This window comes from Dermacentor andersoni, chromosome 4 (genome assembly GCF_023375885.2).
Source record: "Dermacentor andersoni chromosome 4, qqDerAnde1_hic_scaffold, whole genome shotgun sequence".
Classification (NCBI taxonomy): domain Eukaryota; kingdom Metazoa; phylum Arthropoda; class Arachnida; order Ixodida; family Ixodidae; genus Dermacentor; species Dermacentor andersoni.
Genome location: NC_092817.1, coordinates 202,716,107 through 202,721,750, shown reverse-complemented (window position 1 = coordinate 202,721,750; position 5,644 = coordinate 202,716,107).

Sequence of the window (5,644 nt, the reverse complement as noted above, 5' to 3'; positions counted from 1 at the left end):
CACAGTGCGTAGGGTATACACTATTCTTATTGAGAAATCAGATAGAAGAGTTTCTTTAAACTTCTTACTGATATGCCCGTGATCTACGTGCGAGTGAATACTGCCGGGCATGCCGGAAGCATGAGAGACTGTGTTCTTGCCGCGAGATAAAAGTGAGGCTGAGTGCGGCTTGTCAACAATTACGAGCAGCATAAAAGCACGAGTTCCGTACTGAGAGCGTTTTCAGCGCACTAGAGGGGTCTGCGCTCGTCGTCCTTCGACAGTCCGCATTGCGGCTGGTAAATTAGATCGGGAGGAAAGCGTCCCTCTAATCTCGAGTACATTCGCCTCGGACCTCATACCGAATGCGCATAGATGCAGTGACTATAGCACGCGCCTTTTCACATTGCTTTTGGCAGTATACGAGGTGTAACCTGTAATCTATAACCTGTTTTGCTTGCGGACGTCATTCTGGTTATGCATGCAGTGCTCCGTTAATGAAGCATTCGCTAAGCGCTCAAGAACTCTAGTTCCGCTTCGAGGGCGGGAAGGAAATTCAGTGACTTCCTCTCAACCCCCATTCACCTCCCCATTCCCTCCCCCCCTTTTTTCCCCCTGGGTTCAAAGAAGGGAAGCGTTAATCAGGAGAGCGGTCATTCGGCGCCTGCTCGTCCGCATATGCCGCACTAAGGCGGTGACGGCTGGTTAATGAGAAAATTTCTTTTTCGCATCGCGGCTCGCCCCTCCGGTGGTCGGCGAGGATCTCGAGCGAACGACCACTCGGACCCTCCGGGACCGATGGCGTGAGGAGCTGCGTGCCAGCGGTCAGCCACAGAGAGGTCAGGACGCCACAGTCCCTCGAATTCTTGCATGAACGCACTCGCGCACCGATGTCAGGGTCACTGATGCCTGGAGGAACCATACTTGGCATGGCGTTATTGAACCTACGGAATTGACCTTCGGGCCGTGTAAAACACAGAGCAACAACCGAGTGGCAGGCAATCACTCGGTTTATATGCTTTAGCACGCCGTTGAGGTGCCTTGAATACAGTTTCAATTCATTTGTAGAGTCTAGCGCGACTGCAAGAGAGGTTATTATGCAACCAGTCCAGCCAGTGCCGAGCCGTAGAAGTTGTAGATGAATATTTTTTGTGAGTATGCTTGGCCCAATGACACGGAACACTGAAGCACCTATTTCATTGTTTTAATCTGCTTCATACATACATCGCACCAATAAAGCGTCCTAGGCGAAGAATCGAACTCACCGCAGCTTCCGGCTTCGGCTGTGCTTGATTCACTTAGGCACTCAAATCACACGCTGGCGCAGTCCATTCTCACGTTGCGCCTACTTAAGGTCGTCCCGGCTTACGAGCGTTAGTACACCGATAGTACACACACACACACACACACACACACACACACACACACACACACACACACACACACACACACACGCACACGCACACGCACACGCACACGCACGCACACGCACACGCACACGCACACACACACATACGCATATAAAGGTGTGCATGCCATCTGCTGGAGAAGCCAGCAACGATGGACTACACAGCTCATCAGCGACCTTGTTCGGCGAACCACTCCTGCGCTAAATTGTAAAATGGTAGCTGTGAAGCGTGACTACCCACCGGGCCAGATGACCTTCAGGGTTCTGCTAGTGCGGGAGCAATGTTGAAGCCATGTGATCTGTCTGGATCTGGAAAGAATTGCCGTTAAGATAAACATGATTTTTTAACGCGAAATTAATTGCAAGGCACTCTCGCTGTCTGACAAAGTAATGCGCTCTATGCAGGACTAAGCTTGCATGACTTGCACGGGACAAAGGGCGCCTTCGAGCTCCTGTAACAGAACTGCGCCTAGATCGCGGTCGCTTACGTTTATCCGCAGTACAGCGCGTTTGCACATACTACTAGCATCGTTTCCCTTCAGCTTGAACACCGGGGATACATAGGTTGTGTTTTACTAACCTAATGTCTTCCATTCGCTCTTTATGCATCCTTACTACTTTCTTGCACGCATTCTGATTGAGCTATGACTGTGCTTTTGCCCACATTCTGACTGTATTTTTTCCAGAAGCGATCCCGCGATGATATTGTCCCAAATAATAAATGAAATAGGTAAGAAGCGTATAACAGATTCCCCCCCCCCTTCAATGACAATCAGTGTATTTCCTAATTAGTGGTCGTGCGCTGCTAAATATCGTGCGTAAGTCGCATGACTTTCTTTTCAAGTTGCACCGTCTGATTCATAGCAATAAATATACCACGTTTTTATCGTCGTTTTTATTGTTTTCTTGCTTCTTCCTGAAACACACATACTTTGGCGTCATCTTCAGTGCGCATATTTTGCTCGCTGCAAGTGTTACGCCACTCTAGAGCTAGAATACATACGCTGATTTGTCATGGCGCTCCACTGAAATAATAAATAATAAAAAATTACGCGCAGAATCTCCTGTGCAACTTATCTTACTGATGCGCAAGTACTCGCTACTAATCACGTGCTGTTTCGTCATCGTGTGCTGCTGTGTTTGGTGTATTTGCGAGAAATTGCGAGAAATAATCGTGAAATGAAGAAGCGTGGTTGCAACACTGAAATGTCAACTGAGAGCAGCATGAGATGACGAAGAAGAGGTGACTAGTAGCAATGTTCCCTCATGTTATAGCATGGTTCGTTTGGATGATGCCGCTACCTCGTGGAAGGTGAGCACTCGCCGATGCGTGCTGTATGACGTGACGTAATTGAACACTGGAACGTTTTGTAGACCTCGTACATAGACGTGGTCGATGACGCTGCCTCCTCGCCATGGGATACGTTATCAATCAATCAATCAATCAATCAATCAATCAATCAATCAATCGGTCGGTCGGTCGGTCAGTTTGTTATTTACAACAAAATAGAATACAGTGCATCGTATTTATACAGTTGGGACCCCAGAAGTCGAAGTGAGTTGTAGTAGGAATATTTCTTATATATATATATATATATATATATATATATATATATATATATATATATATATATGTATGTATATATATACATATATATGTATATGTTCCCGCCGCTAAGCGCCGGCTACTCCTTGCCACTTGGCAACGGAAAAACATTTGCGAAGGAAAGGTAGAATAGCGGCACAAAACATGACACTCAGTAGAACACTGGATGAATAAAAAATATGCAGTCCAACAGTACATGAATCGCAAAGTTTTGTGCGTGAGTTCAGTACACGTATGCACATATAAAGTCAGATATTTTTAACAACCAAAACAGACAACACATGTAATACACTGCAAGTACAGAACAGAACTATACATATTGCGTAAAAGTTGCGATCACCGCATACATTAATTTTGAACCAAGAACAACATTTATGTTACTCGTGTAGCGTATTAGGATCATTTGAAACTTAATATTTTCCCAAAATGTTGGTGCTCTCTAAAAATTTTTCAGAACAAGAAGTGCTATTTTTATATCCCACTAACAAGATCATACATACGGGTGTAAACGGTAAAAAATGCTATACCTTATACAATACACAAAAAGGACACAAGCATTTTGTGAATTTAGGAATTCTACATGAAGTACTGGCGCAGTGAGTTTGAGAAACACTGAATGAATCTTGACGAAGTTATGTCTTGAGGAAGGGTATTCCAAAGACTGGCTGCAGTATTTGCGAATAAGACTGTTTCATAATTTTTGCGTGAACGTGAAACTTTTAACAACGTTAATAATGAGGATTGTGTTGGGTGCTGTGTTACGTGTTGATGAAATTGAACTGACGGACTTTATAAAATATATTTTTGGGGAAATTTGTACGTAAGAACTGCAATGCGGAAAAGAACGTGATAATGCAACGTTAAAATATTTAATAGAGGATAAGCAAATGATATAGACTCAGTACATTGCACGAAACGGATTATTCACAGAACTGTATGTTGAGCTGCCTTAGTAGACTGTAATGTAGGATACGTAAGTCCATAAACTGAAATATAATATGACACATGATTCGACAAAACTACAGTAAAGAATTAACCGTGATGAACCGTACTCCGGCATCGGCTGCGTATGGCACGGCCGAGAGCGCCCTTTCTCGAAAGCGATCTGCGATGGGGACAGAGTGCGCCGAGTGATAATAGCTTCGTGTGTGCTGTGTTCCCGCCGCTGAGTTCGCACTGAAGCGAAAGGCAGCACGAAGGTGAATTCTCTCGCTGCTGCGGGCTCTATCTTGAATGCGATCTCGTCTTACGTGATGGACGGAAGGACGGACGTGTTTCCTCACTGAATAGGCATAGAAATGATTACGCACTTAAAATAAGTCCCCGGGCCTTACAAGCCAAAAACACGATATCATATCATGAGGTACGCCCAAGTGGAGCCATTCCGGAATAATTTTGACCACCCGAGGTTCTTTAACGTGCACCTTAATCGAAGTACACAGGCATTTTGCATTTCTCCCCCATCGAACCACGGCCGCCGATCGATCTGAAGACGGCCCCGACCTGAGTAGCACAACGCTGTAACCACTGGGCGACTGCGGCGGTTGCTGAGAGAATACGTATCACGTGGTTTTCAGCCGCTGTCTGGTCGCGTGATGTCACAGGAGCACATCAAGGATTGGATTGGATAAACTTTTTTAAAGGTCCTTCAGGAGAGTGGGGATAATTTAAATCGCCAGGAAAGTTGGGGTTCTAAATTCAGTGCTGTCAATATAGTGAAGCAATAATTGGCAGTTTGTTCGCAGAAGTAGTTCTAGTGAATGGGGACATTTATGCACCCTGCTACACCATGTTCAAAAGATGTTCCATGACCTTTGTAAAAATGTGCACAAGCCATTCTGAAAGTTGCAGTCATGCTACCGAAGCATGTCAATCCCCCAGCGATTCATATAGGCAGGGTCGCACGTACGTAATAAGCGGGGTCTACTATACGAACGGCACAATGTGCGCGCGCACGACGAGCATCGTTACTCTGATTTGATGATAAGGCCACGAAATAGATTCTGGTCGCAGAAGACAAATGTGAACACAAGATCAAAAATAGGGACAGCGAAATCAACCAGACCATGCGTGGTAGACGAAGAAGCTCAGACTTTTCTTCGCCTTTTCTGCTAATTTCCGCATGTATTATATGTAAATACGCTTGTCAAAGTGCTGATAAGTTATTAGGCCACAAGTTCTCAAGCGTGGGGAGCCAGGCTCTGTCAACCAAAGAATTCCCACATCTATTTCGATTTCCCTGCTATGTTCACTAAGCATGTACTTCCATATAGAGTAATTGTACTTTTAATTTACCAACTGTTTCTATATTTTTAGACGGCATTTGCGGGGTATACAATTTTTATTACATAATTAGAGCAGCATCATTATTACCAAACACTTTTAATTTTTAATTTATATAAATTATTTCGTTGCTGTCACATGAGATTTCAGTTGGACTTTTTTTTACATTTCAGTTGACCTTTTCCCACTTATGCTCATTTGTTTGAGACTGTATAGTTTTCTTAATATCTATGTGTCTCTCCTGCCAGGGCTATGAAATGAACCTGCAGTAGGTCTAAATGAATTAAAAGGCTAATATAATAAATTCATTAATAGAGAAAGTCAGAATTTCGCCCGATAGCAAATGTGCCGACAGCTATACGAAGTAA